Source organism: Pimephales promelas, chromosome 25 (genome assembly GCF_988280905.1).
Source record: "Pimephales promelas chromosome 25, fPimPro1.hap1.1, whole genome shotgun sequence".
In the NCBI taxonomy this organism is placed as follows: domain Eukaryota; kingdom Metazoa; phylum Chordata; class Actinopteri; order Cypriniformes; family Leuciscidae; genus Pimephales; species Pimephales promelas.
This window is the reverse complement of record NC_142793.1, coordinates 20,405,706-20,424,167: the sequence shown is the minus strand read 5'-3', so window position 1 is coordinate 20,424,167 and position 18,462 is coordinate 20,405,706. Positions and strand designations below refer to the sequence as shown.

The following is an 18,462-nucleotide window of genomic DNA, read 5'->3' as shown; positions in this document are numbered from 1 at the left end:
TATGCTCAATAATTACTTGTTAAATTTATTAGCAATTTCTGAGTGAAAGATTGTTTTGAAATGTTTTTTTTTTCCAGTGCACTAGAGGTAGGCCGAATATATCGGTTTGACCGATAATCCCATTGATTGATCGGTTTTTGGCTTGTTTTCCCACTTTTGTAGTTAGTATCGGCCCGAAACATGGCCGATAATCAGTCTACCTCCTAATTAGTGCCATATCGGTGATTGGTCGAGATTACACATTTTTTGTTAAAATTATCTGTGTCAGCTGATAGTGGATATTTAATTGAAATGAACACATTTGTGCACATTTAAGATGTAAAGTTAATCTTTAAAAACACTAATAGCTCAGTAATACTGTTGAATCGAATCTTTAGCAAATCTCAAAACAAATATGTACCATTTTTAAGACAAAATAGTATAGAGTTTAAATATCGGCATTTTATCGGTTATCGTAAATCATTAGAAGCGTATCTGTATTTTAATAGGAGTGCATCCAAGCTACTTTTTAAAAAAGTTCGTAAGTGTTACTTTTCCCACTTTACCTTGCATGATTGATTATATGGCTGGGTACTTTTTATTTCTTCCATCTCACAGAGTGATTCAGATGCATGCTCAGAGGAATTCATTGCACACACTTTTTGACAGCAGTGACTGTGAGTGGATGTAGTAGCCTGTAATAGAATCTGTTTTGAGGGCTAATCAATAATCACTCGAGTCTCTTAAGCAGTAAACCGGGACTACTAATGATTATAAATGAACAGTAATTGGTCAGACTTTTCAGAATCATCTCCAATAACGTTGAACCACTGGATCTGTTGATTTAAATATTTTTCCGGATTGTCCTAAATGGATTAATTTGCTGTTATCTGGTGTTTATGCTGAATTTCCCCCCCCTTTGAGTCACAAAAAAAAACGCCACTGGGTGTTTCATGTCTCATTAATAATTGAGTGTCTGTTATAGATACTAAATATATCTGGCTTGTAATTGGATCAAATAATGGGTATCATGTTTATCTGAAGAAAGCATTCACCTTTTCATCTGCAGTAGAGATTATGAAAATAAAACCACAGAAATGGTTTGAGGGGGAAGGTGTGATTTGGGATGCGGTTGAAACGAAAGCCTTATTTTCATTATGTATGGAGCATATTGTTAATCTGATTGGTAGTGTGTCTATCATATGCAAAAAGTTTGATCTGCATTGCAGTGTAACCAGTGTTGAAACTCAGCATGGACTTGAGAAGAAGTGAGATGTCTGGCTGTTTACCTATATTGAGCTTGTTGATTCGCTACTGCATTGTTCTTCACCTTGTGCATCAATCATTTAAATCAGATATCGATTGTGGATTTTTCTTTCATTTGTTTCTTTGTACAGTCGCAACCTTAATGGATCAATTTAAGCTGAGGCAGTAGATGCTTGATTCCCTTTGCTGTTTTTTTGAAATTTTAGAGCGTCCCCGACAACGTTGAAAATATGTTATTGGATTACTTACCCTGAAATTCCGTCGTAGAGTCTTTTCTGTTTCCTCTGCTCCTTCCTCTCATTGATCTGCAGAGACTGGACATTTGAAAGTGATATGTGTCTGGTCTCAAAACAGGATGTATTTGGGGAAGTCATTGAGTTTCTGAATTGGATTTACTGGAGCTCAAGGCTAGCAATTAGCTTAGTTAGAGAAAGTTAAGTAGATGTATCATGAACCGCGTCTAATCCGTAATCTAATGCATTGACTTTTTGAAGAAATTCCTGTCAGGATGCTATTCATTTTGCCCCATCCAATCATCACTGTGCTGTGCAGCCAGCACAGTTTGATAACTTCTTGCTAGCTAATGTTAGCTAACAGTCGGCTAATCTATTATATGTCTAATGTCTTAAAGACATTTAAACAAAATGCTAAAGGTATATTTTAAAGGTATATTTGTGAAGTATAGCTACATTTTTTATGATGATGTGATAATTCTTTGGCAGGCTAATGTTTCTCCCGATGTAGATGATGCTATGCTAACCTCTGGTAAAATTGACTTTTGTTTGCTAAGATAAGATAAGAAAAACTTTATTGTCTGTCACAAGTGACAGAAATTTGTCTTTGACAAGACCGGCTCAAATAACATAAAAACACATACAAAAACATGGATACACTTAAGACAATTATGCTAATTATGCTAACATCTATTTAGCGCATTCTGGCTAACTTTTTGGTCACTTGTATGTTTGAAAGGGCTGTTAATACATTCGATTTGCTATTTGTTTCAAAAGTGGAGAGTTTAGCCAATCATAATGAAATTATTTTGCATAGTCTTAAAGGTACAGTTCAGTTCTGAATATGTGGTCACATAATGTTGTTCGCAATAGGAGTCCATCTGATCAGGCTTGTGAGGGTGAAGGATTTACACAAACAGATTTTGCATCAGGTTAGCAATCAAGTTAGTCACACATTTGTCACACAAACAGAATGCTGTTTAGTTTGAAAGTGACTTCTGTGTGAACGTTGCTTTTTACATCACAACACTATTGAAAATTTGGAAAATGGTCATGTAACTCTAAATTGTGACTAAATAACATTTTCAATTTGACTTAAATGACTAAGTGTAGAACACGGCCTCTTCAAGCTTCTGCTATGCTTCATACCACATGAAGTAAAATTGTCCTACATCATGAATTAAAAATAGTTGAGGTTGAGATGGAAGGTGCATCTCCTTTACACTTAAACAGTTGTCCAAATTGCAATTGAGCTCAGCAATGGAGCACTTTATCACAGTCAGGTAAATGAGAAGTTAAGAATAATTCAGAGAGTCACACTGTCTACATGTATATTTAAGTAGCTCATCCACTGAGAAGTGTGAAATATATTCATGCATATTTCATGAAGGGTAAGAATAATGGAGACATCACAATCCAGTTCAGATAATGACTTTATTGGTCAACTTAGTGGCAGAATGTGTCGGGGCAGAGGTAATGCCCTCCTCATTCAAGTAACTTGTAATGCAGACGTAAGGCTTAAAACACAGTGACCGCTACGCACCTGGGATTATACAGTAGAACAGACAGAGGGGACGATGAAGGGTGTGCGTTCAGTAGAAAGAAAACAATATGCTTTAAGTGAAGACATTTGATGCATTTATTGGATTTTGAAACATGGGAATGCTGTTTGGATGTATTTCTTTGTTTTCCTTTACATTTGAGTTATTTAATCATTCAGAAGCTACCCACTTTGTTGTTTCTTGTTATCTGTTTTTTTTTTTCCATTTCATTTTTATTAGATTTTTTTTCCAATTCAAAAAGTAATGGCTTTACTAATAAGGTGCCTTGAGGCTACTGCTTCAAACCTGAATGATCTGTATAAATAAATGATGCAATAAAATAACTTATTTCTCACAGAATAAATTCGCTGAAAATTGGAATTTCACTTGAAAAATTAAATCCTTTAATACACGTTACTCTAAAAACAAAGCAATCAGTTCGTAGAATGAAACATGAACACGGAAATGCGAGTGTGTAAATGTATATATTTTCAATTCAAGAAATAATGGCTTTAAGGTCCCCTGAAGCAATTGCTTCATTCTTAAATGATTGGAATCAGTAAACACTGCAATAAAATATATGCTGCTTTCTCACAGAGTAAATTGCCTGAAAAGTGCAATTTTCAATCCGAAATACACAAGAAATATATATATATATTTTTTTAAAAACAAAGCAATCTGTGAACCATGAATGAAGTATGAATGAGGATGTGCATGTGTGTAAATTGGCCTGATTTGTTTGGCATTCAGGGTATGATTGCCACCTCCAGGTCCCCATTATGACATTAGGTTACGGTGAAGCGTCGCATCACTCTTAATCAATACACAGCCTTAGCACAATCGGAGAAACGGAGGAGGGAATATTTTCTTTCCTGTAGCCGAGGCTGTGAAAACAAACATCTGTGTTTTCATGCCAGCCTCCTACGCCGACTCTCTTATACTGAGATGAAAAGTGGCCAGTGCACTGGTGTGACTGTCACCCTGTATTGACTCAGTGAAGAGATATGAGTGGGGTCAGTCCACCTGAGGGAATATGTTTTAGCACAGGAAATGAGGTCAAAGAGCGTTAAGCTTGCATAGGGCTGCATGTTTCTTGAATGTGGAAATTGTCATACTGTACACTGTAAAAAATATCTGATCAATAAGTATGTTATGTTTAGATTGCTTTAAATCTTTCAAATAATTTACATTTTTTTTAAAAAAAATTATAAGTTATACAAGATTCAACTCATTCAAGTCTCAACTCACTGATTTTTCCAGTACCTCCTTATTGCTGTACATGAGATCCTGGGGGTGGAGTTGGATCCATATATAAGGGGTGGAGATGGGTAGGATTAGGGGTGGAGTTAGGGATCAGGGGGTGGAAATGGGTAGGATTAGGGGTGGGGTTAGGGATCAGGGGGTGGAGATGGGTAGGATTAGGGGTGGGGTTAGGGATCAAGGGGTGGAGATGGTTAGGATTAGGGGTGGGGTTAGGGATCAGGGGCAGAGATGGGTAGGATTAGGGGTGGGGTTAGAAATCAGGGGGTGGAGATGGGTAGGATTAGGGGTGGGGTTAGGGATCAGGGGGTGGAGATGGGTAGGATTAGGGGTGAGGTTAGGGATCAGGAGGCAGAGATGGGTAGGTTTAGGTATATGTAAGGTGGGATGAGTTGGATCTGGATTACAGTGAATTGAGTATTTTCCATACAATCTTCTGTCCACATCAGAGGAAAAATGCACCTGTAGCCAAGTCACTAGGGGGCGCTGCTGAGGGTATGTATAGAGGGTGTAATTTCCCTTTAAATATTCCACTTCCTGTGAGAGGAATAGTTGTTATAGACAGTAAGAAATGGACAGAGCGATCTCATTGGAACACTTCCGTCCCTGACGCGCAGACTCAAACAGAGCTTGCTGACGTAGATGTGACGAGAGCACCCCGTCTGTCTTCTAGTGCTGTGGCATGAAAAATCTGAATCATTCCCTTCCCAAACATGCAGAGGCGGAGAGTGTGAATACGAGCTGTCCATGAGCTAGGAGGAGGAGACAATTTTGCTAGGTATTCTGATTAATTATTTTGTCATTTTGCCTCCACGTTTCCCCGATTGCGCGCGAGCTTCTTCTCCTGGTAATCTCTCTACTATGCGACAGAGAGTCACGTGGGTATGACGCAATCGTTAGCCTACTTTCACTAAAACTGCTTCTACATAACATAAGCTACAAGGTAATGGAGCATTTTATACATTGTCATGTTTCTTTAGAAATAAATAAAGGAAAATGGGGTCTTCAAATGCCTCAGATGTAAAGTTATTCGCTGTCAAAGTGACGCCAAAGTGAATGGGAGTCAATGGGAATGTTAACGCAAGTGAAGTTCTGCTACAAGACGGCAGCTCCCGCGAGGCTTCAACTTCCGGTCGATGGATTACCCCCTTGATAGTTGTTGATTATTGTTTTGATTTTTAACTGCTTCACACTCCAGTCCAGTTGGTGGCGGTAATGCACCGAAAGTTGGTTTGTCAACCGCCATAAATCATCAAGTGAAGAAGAGGAATAGTTGCAGTTGCTGAATTGTTTGGCATGGTCACTGGAAGAACAAGTTCTGGTAGGTTGATTTTAATGAGAAGAGTTTTTATGCTTATGATGTTTCAAATCTTTTTTATGTGTTGGCCAACAGTCAGTGATGTTTGGTGAAAATGTTAATGCAAATGGGCCAGTTGTACTTAATCTGTTCATTGTCTTGATGTAGTTGGATTGTTTTAGAAGTGAGGCCTAAACATCCCAATGCTGAAAAAGTTTGAGTGTTGACACTGTCAAAGCAAGTTATGTTTTTTCTGATGAAAATAATTAATTCAGTTATTGTATTAAAGGCTTTGGAACGTTGTCTGTTTAAACTACTTTAGCAAGAATTTTATGTATTCATTATCATAATGTTTTTATCACTTGGTATTGGAATTTCATTTATTTTTTCATAATATTTCTTCCTCAAAGTGCTAAAAGAATCATTACTAGAACTGATAGGAAACCATTTTTATGAGGAATCAGAACTGAAATAATTAAACTGGCTTAAATTGCTGCATAAAAGCATCCATGGATACTGTTTTGCACCTGGACCTGTGTGAAACACGTTCAGATGCTATTTATATGCCTGTTTTGTGTGCTATTCTTGAAACTTGCTATTCTGTGGTTTATGCAGTTCTATCTTCAGCTTGTAGATTTCCTAAACTGCAGACTATCAATGTGTCCCGCTCTGCTTTCAGCCCCAAACTGCACTTTATGCAAGATTCTGTACTTTAAAAGATCCACATCATCAAACTGCTGATTACACCACTGTAATTGGGCTAATCAACAGCACTTACGGACCTTCTTGGAGAAATAAACCAGAAAAAAAAGTCACTTTGAAAGTAATATCTTAGCAAATTTGGTGTTTGCAAACTGTTGCGAACCTCTATGAAAGTATCCCTTAGAGTTTACTCACTGGTGGCATCAAGTTGTTGTGAATTTAAGGGTAGAACGGTGATGAGCGAATTCACTAAATGCTGCGGTATATCAGTTCAACAACCTGCTTCTTATTAAGCTCATTACAGATTGCGCTGTATTCAAAACTCATTGCTATTTGTTGCAAGTCTATCTTTCTTTCTAACTAATCTATCTATATTTGTTTCTAACTAATCTGTCTATCTTTCTTTCGAAATTAATCGATCTTTTTTCTTTCTAACTAATCTATCTTGCATTTTCCAAACCGTGTTTTTGTCTGATTCTGAATATAACCTAAAATAAGTGTTTATATTTGGACTATTTTAGACTGGTTTGGGTCATACCGCTACGGAGTAGCCCAGTTCCTGTGTCATTCGTCGTAGACAAACAGAGAGAAGTCGCTCCAGCTACAATGTTCTTCTGCAAAGCGCTTGCAGTTCTGTTTTTTAACCACTAGAGCGCCAAAAGTTATGGACTGCAGCTTTAATTATAAAAATTGATAAATTTGCCATTTTTAAAGTAAATCTGAGTGACCTACGTAGTGAATTACGTAAAAAGAGTGACTTCTTCTTGTCGTTGTTCTTCTTGCACATTGAGAAATTGTTTTAACATAATGAATAGTATATGTGCTTGTAGCCTCATGAATTATACACAACTGAAATAATTGCCTTTGAATTATTGCCACGTAATGTAATGCTGCAAACTGAGGAACATTAAATATTTAGGAAAGAGCAATAAGAGTGTCAATAAAACACCAAAGACTTCTGCTAATTGGTCTTTTTATAGATTGTTTACCTGCATTTTTATCAAGCCTGTATGCACTAAATGTCAATACTCTTTCATAATATGAATATGTTAATTTGATCCATACATCTAGCTTTTGTTGTCAGATCCATACTAAATCATTCACTAAATCGTTTCTTAGAAGTGACTAAGTCCCACAGCTCAACTAGTATTGTTTCCTCCTGCAGGCCTTGTTATTCAGGTCAGAATTAGAAAGACTTCAACATGAGGTCTAAACAACTAAACTGTTCATTAGAGAAACAACACATTATCTAGAAATGAATCACCCTGTGAATCATGCCTTATTATCCCAAAATCATCCTTCTTGCTTCAGTGATTTTAACAATATTTCATTGTATTATTTGTGTACGTAATCTAATATTAGTTTTAGGTAAAGTACCCTGATGTTTCCACTGCTATCTATCCATCTATTCATCTGTCTGTCTGTCCGGAATATCATTATTTATCAACATTTGCATGTATTTATTTATATGTATTGCACGTTGTTTTCATATTAAACAACTCTCAGTAAATAGACTGATTTAAGTCACAAACCACAGTAACAGTCTCTGGTTAATTTCAAATTAGACATAATTTAAAGTGGTTCAATAAGGGATTAATTTTCTGAATTGTAACAGCTTTTAATGATTCCGGAGTGAATCGGATTTTGAGTTTGAGTCTGTTTTGTGAATCTTTTTGATTGATTCATTAAAAAGAACTGGTTCATATGAGTTGTTTTTGGTTACACTTTATTTCAATAGTTCACTAGACATTCTACTACTAACTACTAGTAATTTTGCAACTTTGCAACAACATCCATACTGTGTAAACCCTAATGCTTAAAATAATTAATTGGTTTGAGTAGGGAAAACTTAAATTAAGTGACAAGTGGAGCATGAGCTTAGTGTGAGAACAGGTGGATGTTAAATGTTCTGTATTGCCTTACTCATTCAGCAATTACTATTTCTAATCAAGGTATTGTGTGTCCAATTAGCATTTATGTTAGCATTTACTGAATTAGTTATAGCTAGTTAAGTTTCAATTACTAAAAATATTAAAGTTAAATGTATAAGTTAGCATACTCAAATATTTCAAGTTAAGAGTAATTAAAATGAGTAATCCGATAGTTCTGCTTAAACTTTGAATTTCCTAACTTAAGATTTTAGATGTAACTACAATATAGAAATAAAGTGTTGTCTGCATCATATATATATATATATATATATATATATATATATATATATATATATATATATATACTAGTGACCATTTTAATCGCAGTCTGAAATACTGAGGGTCTCCTTTATTACTGCGATCGATTATTTAACAAGTGCACTTATAATTATTATGGATCATTTATTCTTTTGAGAGTAATTGGTAATTTTGGTGGGACTGCAGTGTTTAGAATTGAAACCAGCAGTAGGTAGGAATGAAATGAAAAGCAGATCCAGCATTGGGAGTTTCTCTACAGGGACATTCCCCTTTCAACATCTGGGATTTGAAATGGATCCACTATGGCCACATTTCGGCTTTCATTTCGGCCGTTGGAAGGATGGATATGAACTTACTAGTATGTTCAAATAGCCTGTTTAGTCAACAATTCATTACTTGTACCTGGTTATGATGCAATTTCTTCAAATGAATGCTGCAGTTAATGAGGACTTATTATGCTTTTGCACATTTTCATTGATGTTGCTGTATGAGGATGAAAAAGGTCTGTTACAAAGCACAAAGTCACTCCAAAGAGAGTTATTCTCTATATCAGTGCATGTGCACTGTTTCTGAACTCTCTGAAACGCCTCAATTGTAGTCTCGAGTTGTTTTCCAGAAACGTACACATCACAAAATTCCTCATTTAAATAATGTGAAATGACATGAAATAATGTGAAACAACGCATTCTCATCCCAAGTCGTCATATACTGACGCTTTTGCCAATGCGTATACATCCAACGCACACGGCACCCTTTAGCGTCAATATAACACACACAGAGTATGGGTAGGTTTAGGTCTGGGGTAGGGTTAGGGTTAGACCACTAGGAGGTGCCTTCTGCCCCAAATATATCTGCGTGTCATATTGACGTTAAATGGTGCAACGTGCGTCGGATGTATACGCATTGGCAAAAGGGTCAGAATATGACGCCTTGGGATGAGAATGGGCTGGGTGAAACTAGGTTATGGTATTGACGAGTTATTCGCCAAACATGTTCTAAGTAGTTGACCAATCACAACAAACTGGTCCAGCCGACCAATCAGAGCACATTTTACTTTTTGGAAGGAGAGGCTTTATAGAGACCGGAACTAAACCGAGCGTTACTGACAGACCGAGGAGAGAGGTGCTGCAAAAATGTAAAATATCTTTTTTTTTTTTTACATTCAAGCATGAAAACATATTCTAGTAGTCCCTAATCATATCAAGATTTTATAAAAGGGTAGAATAGGGCCTTTTTAATGTGTATCTCTCATCTGTTATCTTGTGTAAATAGTCTTAAACACCTTTAAAAAGCATAATGTTATGGTATGGATCTGATAGTGCTGTTTAGTACTCCTGTAACGTGTCAAACTCCTTTAGTGTAATGTCTGGATTGGGATGCCAAATTAATTACAATCCCATAGCGATCTCTCTCTTCATAGTCTCCCGAGGCCCCATTAATGAGAGTTCTCGCCTCTAATCAGTCAAGCACACCCAAACATATGACAGCAGTTGAAAAAAACCCTCACCCTCAATGGCAAGAGCATGAGTCTTCACCCCCCTCTAGCTCTTCTCCACATAGACTCACCCGCTCCGTTCGATCACTCCTGTGGTTGAGCATCCATATGTATGAAAAGGGTCCCACAAGTGGACACAGTCGATTGAACTCCTGCATTCTTGCAAGTACTGCCGTTTTCAGATAAGCCACTGCAGCTAGAACCAACATTCCTACTTTTTTTTTGCAAACATATTCAATAAAGGTGCCAATCAGATCATAAATATAATGAAAATGTTAATTCAGTAGGTTAGTCGGACAAAAACTACGATAAATCCTGTTGGAAAGCATCGTTTGCGGCAATTTTTGTCGGTGAGTTTCACGTCTTTGTAAACCAAAGTTTATGCGTTTTATGAAGGATTGTTCCAGTGCACATAGACAACCATTGTGTGGGTGGGGGGTGCTAACACAGAAACTAAAAATTCTCGGGGCCGCATATGTCTAAACTAATCTAAACCGTTCTATTTCATCAGAAGCGATCTTAAAGTGATACTCCACTTTTTTTGGAAATAGGCTCATTTTACAGCTCTCCCAGAGTTAAACAGTTGAGTTTTACCGTTTTCGAATGCATTCAGCCGATTTTCTGATATTTAGAAGAATATCAGTAACCAGACAGTTTCTGGTCTCATTGATTTTATACTATGGAAGTCAATGAGACCAGAAACTGTCTGTTTACTGATATTCTTCTAAATATCACAAAATCGGTTGAATACATTCGAAAACGGTAAAACTCAACTGTTTAACTCTGGGGGAGTTGTAAAATAAGCCTATTTCCAAAAAAAGTGGAGTTTCCCTTTAAGTGTACCAAACTTGTCATTTAAATCAAAAGCGAGAGATTTTGAAATTTCATATCAGACATTTTCTGGGCTCTGTTATCCACATTAATCTCATTTGTGTTTGTATTTCAATCTCCTAAGGAATTTTAATGTAAGCTTATGAAAAAAAAAAAAAAAAAAAACATTGCCTGAGAGCTTCATTATGTCTCCTGAGATATGATGGAGTAACCTCTGGTGACAGAATACTGTGCAATTTCTCCCCCTCCGCTTTATCCATCAGTAGTTAGCTTATTTAAAAAAATATATATATTGAAAAAAAGTATAGTTAAATTGCTCCCCACACAGCTACTAACAATACAGCAGCACTACAGCTGTTCTGTAATACACGGCCATAGTCTCTCCACTCCAGCCGTGTCTGGTTTGATTTGGAGAGATCTTACTGCCTCTCAGTCCATAATAAATCCTGATGGGAAGTGAATTATCTGAAGTGTTTGCTTATGGAGAACAGCGTGTGAATGAGGGATTAGCCGAGCACAAATGAGGTCTGAAATTCAATTTTAAAGAACATAGTCCGTTTCATGCTTCTCATCACTTCTGATGCTTTTTGTCCTTGCAGCTGAGGCGTGCAGTGAGTTTAACAAACATCCCTTTATTACTTAAGAGGAAATGAACAGTCATGCATACTTCATAGTAATATGCACAAGGAGGAACTAATATGAGACCAGGGGAGATATTTGTCGCATGAAAGTATGGTATTCAGGGCCAAAGTCTACTCATTCGACTTTTAATGGGGCACTTGGCAACTATTTCAACTTAATAAAACCATTTAGAAATCAGTTGAATGGTTCAATAACCAGTTCTGGAGAGAATGGTGGCTTTCCCCGCTCCCCCCAGCGTTCCCAGGCGGATGAGGACTAACATAAGGACTAACGTCCCTGTAAGTTGGAAATAGAAGTCTTGTGAGAAGCGAGAATGAGCAAGAACGAGCGAGAAACACTTCAGCGTAATTCTATGATACTCTATGATGTATTACCCACTCGTTAGACACAGCTCGACACGATACAGTTGGCTGGCACCGATAATAACAGAAGCACATGAGCAGCGGTAGAAAGGCGCTGCAAGTGAGTTTCTTTATGACAGTGTTGTGAAATATACGCCGCACAGCTGTAGGGGGCGCTGATGAGAACACATGCCACAACAAATGTGGAAATCAGCAGAGAAATAACTAGAGTTGCCAAATGCCCCTTTAAGGCAACATATGGGGCCAGATTTACTAAACAGGGAAAGATTTTGTGAGTGCGATCCCATAAAAAAGTGGAAAGTTCTGTCCGTGATCTACTGACAATATACACAAATTAAGGAACACAGACACAGCTGGATCCTTTCCATAATAACCGATGCAATCTACCAAGCGTCTGGTTTAAGACATGTCTTTTTCATTTTATCTCATTTTCAAATGTTTTTTTGCTTTGCATGTAGTGATTTACCTTGTAGCTGTTTGGTTTGGTTCATGGCGTATAAATCGAAAGAATTCCAATAGAAAATATCCTTCCTGCACCAAGAGCGCTGAAAAAGTGTATAGGCACCATTGCACTCTAATGGAATGAGTGGTGTCTGTGGTTTACATGTGATGTGTGGAGTTGCTGCATGGGTAGTGTTCCAAATCAGTTATTTATGAGGATTCCATTGCAGTTATGCTGTCTTAAGGCCAATTTATACTTCTGCGTCGAGGGTACGCCGTAGTGTACGGCGTTGGCTTCGCACGTAGGCGACGCCGTCGTGAGCATTTATACTTCTGCGTTCAGGTATTGGTTGCTCTGCAGTATTGCTCCGAAACGCTAGTTGGCGGCGAAGGGTTTTAATGTTCCACTGTGTTTAGATTCCTCGCGGCTAGGTTACTACAAGCAATAGCGACTGAAAGAGAGTGGATCATGTTGGAGTTGGAGCTTATTGGGGTGGAAAAACAGTTCATTTTAGTGAAATTACTAAAACTGAAAGGCAGAAATGACAGAAGACGTCGGAGGAGATGGTACGTGTGGAAATACGTGAGAAGGTACGTGCGGAAATGCGTAGGAGGAAATACGACGCTACCAAGCCGACCAATCACCGATCTTGCGGTCCGCGTCGTCGCGACGTGTAGTTACATTTTTGAAGAGGTGCGCGTCAGGCAACGCGGAAGGGTACGCGGTATGGGACGCGTCTGTGCGTATGCTACGCCGTACCTACTGCGCGCACCCTACGCAGAAGTATAAATTGGCCTTTAGTAGGCAGTAGACAGCAGATCAGCTCACTAGGTTTTGGAACTTATTCTGTCATATTTTTTGTCATTAGTGGTGTTTTTCCACATGCTAAGATGAGTGTACTTAAAGGGATACTCCTCTTCTTTGGAAATAGGCTTATTTTGCAACTCCCCCAGAGTTAAACAGTTGGGTTTTACCTTTTTCGAATCCATTCTGTCGATTTTCTGATATTTAGAAGAATATCAGTAACCAGACAGTTTCTGGTCCCATTGACTTGGGACCAGATACAGTCTGGTTACTGATGTTCAGTTGGGTTTTACTGAAAACGAGCCTAAAAATGAGCCTATTTCCAAAAAAAAAGTGGAGTGTCCCTTTAAGCACTGCAACTCCATTATCAATTGACAATTAATGCATCCTTTTCAAATCGAGAGTCAGATTTTTGTCTGCTTTAGCAAAATCGTGACACTATGAGGGATAGGTCTGTTGTTTATTTTTTTATTTTTTTGCGTTTATGCAAATGGGAAGTTGCCCTTGCAGTCTGCTTAGTGTCAGGTGAATAGATCTGCATAATAAGTGTAATGAGGTAAAAGGTCATCATCTGTCTCAGGCCTGCAGACTTATGCATGACTACACATCTTAATTTTGTGAGTGCCGTTTGTCATCCAAGCAATCCTGCAAAATTAAGAAGTGGACCGTAATATAATATAATATAATATAATATAATATAATATAATATAATATAATATAATATAATATAATATAATATAATATAATATAATATAATTTGTCACCTTTTTGTGGTATAATTTACTATTATATTATATTATATTATATTATATTATATTATATTATATTATATTATATTATATTATATTATATTATATTATATTATATTATATTATATTATGCTCAAAATATTGGACACTTAAACCAGACCTGAAAATGTATGTCATTGTATTATATAACAAAATGTTAAAGTGGCTTTTTTTTAATAGCACGTGTACTTCCACTAGAATCAACTTGGTTAAAAGTAATTGGCAAAATGACCTCAAAGTGTGATTTGTGTCTCCAAAAGGGCTCAAAATACTCAAATACTTTATGGATCCCTGTTTGTGCTATACAGAATTGGTATGCTTCTGGCTGCTTGAACATTGTGTGTGTGTAGAGAGAGGTCTCCTTTAGTTCTTGACATTGAATTCCAAGGTGTTTGATCCCGACTTGCTCCCAAGGCATATTATACTCAGCATGCAGCCTGCTATGTCCACAACTTATCAGATCTATAGCGTTGATTTATATGTGTTTGTTTCACACTGACCCTTTGAAAAACCACGGGTCACCATTAGTCTGTTACTCTTAATTTAATTTCCTGTGTAAAAGTCACTGCCATGATGTTAGTGTGGCCATGCAGGGCTTAACCCTTTGACGCGTACGATCACACCGGTATCAGTCTTGGCTGGTCACTGGAGCACATGACCTCACTGGTGTGTTTAGAACGTCTAGTGCATCATACAGACTAGTGTTTTATTCATATCAGGTACACATTGTGTAGGTATTAGGTATACCGTGATCAGTTGACTTAACTTAAAGGAGCCGTATGCAAGATTGTGGCCAAAACTGGTACTGCAATCACTTTCAGATTACTGTAGAGCGGTGAATCCCCCCACCCCTCTTGACTCGAGGTTGCCAGATATCCAGCAGGAACGTAGGCTGCTACAAGAAGCTTCCAATGGCAAGTGACAAGTCCTACACAGTGCGATTTTTTTTTCTGCTAATTTTTTATTTTGAACTTTGTCACAAAGTATTTCGGATTGATATTGAGTTTTTTTTTTTTTGTTTTCGCGACGTTAGATGTTGTTGTTTTTTAATCTGTCTCGGATTAACAACTCGAATGCCGCAACACTACTGACTCTGTGATTGGTAGATCGGTGGAGGGTGGAGCATCAGACCAAAACACAACATGACAACTTCAACATCATTTGAAGGAAACCACTAACTTTATAAGCAATGATTGCTATTATCATTACTAAATTATTTTAAAAAGAATAGCAAGGTTTACTGCTTAGCAGTTTAAGTGTAAGAAACTGTGACAAAGACATTAAATGGAGTATTCACGTTCACAGTCGTTATGTCTCAAGTGAAAATTAAACGGTTGGGTGTAAACCGGATGTGTATCAGTATATTGGATCCATTCATTCGCTCTTAAAGTTACAGCAGCCTAATAAACCTGATTTGACCTGTCTGTGTCAAATCAAACAAAAGAGAAAATTACTTGCTGCTCTTGACTGAATAACTTTTTTAAAGCTTTAATAAAGAATACATTTATATTTAATTCATACAGTGAAGTGTATGCAGTGCTTTATTTTTTACATTTGATCATCCAATTTCTAACTACACATTAGCGCCCTAAGGTCACATGGCCACAAATCTCTTCGGACTATCCCAGCAAACATGTTATTAAAAATGTGACAGCCATAGCAAGTTTAATAAATCAATCTCTGATACAGAGTTTTAGTAACTCGTTTACGGAACGGATGCAGGTCATTGCTTGCAGCTCCCTGAAACTGGAATGTATATATTCGGCTCGGCTTATGAGTTGAGATTCAGGTCTTCAGGGAAAGAAAAACTCAGAGCCCCATTCCTCATCATTAAGTTTTAAACAGTTCTGTCGAGTTCACCCAGGCTGACCGCTATAGTTAATCACTAGCTGGGGGTTTAACAAGGGACTGAGGAAAGACTTTAGTTTCAGAGGAAACCAGAAGCCTTTAACTAATGAAAGAGGCTGTTGCGACTGAATGTCCAACAACAACGTGTTCAGATGCTTTTTTACCAAGTGAATGACATTAATGTTTCGCTAATGAATATTTTCTTCACAGTGCCCCTAATATGCTATTATAAAGGTTCCTAATTTTGTTTTAGAGATCTCCTACGTTGAGGTCTCCAATTTCTCAAAGACTCCTAAATGACTGGAAGATTCAGTCCCTCTAAGCCCCGCCTTTCCAAGAGCTATTCTGCTCTGATTGGTCTGACGGCCCAGTCGGTTGTGATGAACGAAACATCCATCACAATAACTGGATGTCATAAATAGTCATTGACTGTACACGCCGTAAAGACAGTTGCGATGGTTTTGATTTTTACCATTTCAATCCGAGCGCGATGATGATGGTGAAACATAGTTGATCCTCCCTGATCCTCCATCGCAAGGACTGGAGTAGGACGTTTCTCAGTGATACTCAGTTTGACGTATATAATGAGATGTTGCAACTGCAATTCCTCACCATATGAATTAATAAGTGTTCGTCCATCAACAAACCGTTGTGTATATTTGAAATTTAAAAAAAAAAAATTCGTTAACTGTATCAATAACAGCGCACACGTTAGGCAAGCATTTATCAGTATTTTTGGCATAATAATTTTTATATAATATTAAAACAATATTACAATTTCATTAATTTAACAAGACGTAAACAATGTGTGTGAACATGATACGCATTCTCGATAAACGTTTGTGTAAAGCAAACTTCGTTGCTATGACAACACCATATACCATAAGACAGTTTTACAACTCAAACTATAAACTTTTAACGGAAGGATTAATGCAAGTCCTTTTTATAAAATTATAAGCTTTACATCTATGCATTCAAATCCTCCAAAGCCCCATTTCAGCATTATAAGCACCTCACTGTAACCTCGATTTTAAAAAATAAAGAAAATAAAATTTGGTGTTTTTTTTTGTGGTAATAAACACTGTCAGAACCATTTCAAAGGCTATAAAACACTTGAGGTGAGGGCGGGCTATATTGTGTTTTTTTGTCCCGCATGGCCATGCCAACCATCAAAACACTACATAAAGTCTAGGAGAAGAATTTGTCTGAAGCGCCATATAACCCATCCTTTATCTACCTCCAGTGCTTTCCCATCTCAAATGTATCACCATGATCTAACATCTCATTGCAACTTTGCATTTGTGAAGACACAGTTATTAATAATAATAAGTATTTCACTAACACCTTTTGCAGACTTTTGCTTTCTCATGCTAATAAGCGTATGAAATGTGTTTAAAATAAACCACAGGTTTTGATTAAAGTGCGGTGCCTTTCCATGGCAAAGCTTTTTGAAGTTAAAAATAACTGGTGCGATGCAGAGGTGCAATATGCTGCCACACATTTATTTTTTTCAGCGTGTGAAGGGGAGCTGTTATTGCAAAGTGTTAATTAATTGGATCTTCAAACTGCCTGATTTAGAAGGCCTAAGGCAAGACTTCCTGTATAGCTCACACTGCCATTGATGAATCATTGATTTAATGGACCACTTTTTATTCGAATACAGGAGTATTCAGTAATATATATAACTGAATACTCCCGTTTTATATATATATATATGTTTTTTAAACAAAACGAATTTCTACAAAGGCATCAATTTGCCAATATGATGCTGCATCCCCACCACTAGATGTCAGTTTGCGTTTAAGATGACTGCATATCATTACAAAATAAGCAAAAAATAATAATTCTTGTTTTTGAAACTAACTTTTTTTAATATGCAGATGTACCTTCAAGTGCACCCTCACTGATTTTCAACCTGATTTGTATTGTTACAATGTTGGTAGTATATGTAAATGAACAATGTTTACTCCTCCTTTAAGTTTTTCAGATTTTTCGTCACAACGTTTACTCCGTATTTGATTCATTGCCGCTTTCAGGCACCGTCTACAACAAGATCGATCCTCGAAAAAATAACTCACTGCCACTAAACGTTTACTCTCTAAATTCTTGCAGTATTCAAGTCGACACCATTATGAAAAAACTTAGAAGAAGTTTTTCCTACTGAGCAAGGCCGTATCTGACTCTGGTAAGCATGTCCATAGTAGACTGGTGGGTGTGTCTTTGGGTGGCAACATGTCTAGTGCATCATGGGTGTTGAAGTTATCTACCTATTTGGCGAAAGGGAAGACACATATTTAAATTTCCCCCCACCTTTCTACTGTATAGGCAGCCAAGTTTTATTGAAAGCCCATTTTACCAGCAGTGAAGTACCCCTTTAATCTCCCTCCCTCGTTCAAAGAAAGTGGTCTGCAAAAATGTAAAAAAATTATGGTAAATTGTATAATTTCTGCAACATTTTTTTTAACAAATTCTTAAAGGTACAGTACAAAAATAGCTTTTTAATTAATTTAATTGTAAGAAAGAGGGCGGAATTGTCATGTTAAACTAACAAAATCATTCAAAACTCTACAATATGGCCACTTTTAAGAGTTTTAAGTTGTAGTAAATAAGATGGCAAATTCAATAGCAGTTAAATCATCACAGTGCAGTTGGGTATATTCCAGCTCAGAAGCTGAATGAAATATAAGTAGATCTCTGGCATTGTGCCTGTACCAGGGAAACCCTGAGCGGGGCACCTTGGCAGACCAGCTGTTGGCCGACTGGGCAAAGGAAGTATTTTGGCT

General features: G+C 37.2%; 1 protein-coding gene across 3 annotated transcripts in view; it reads left to right on the top strand.

Moving 5' to 3' along the window:
* grm8b (glutamate receptor, metabotropic 8b) overlaps window positions 1-18,462 on the top strand; it is a 126,753-nt gene that overhangs the window by 2,494 nt on the left and 105,797 nt on the right. The window lies entirely within an intron of this gene.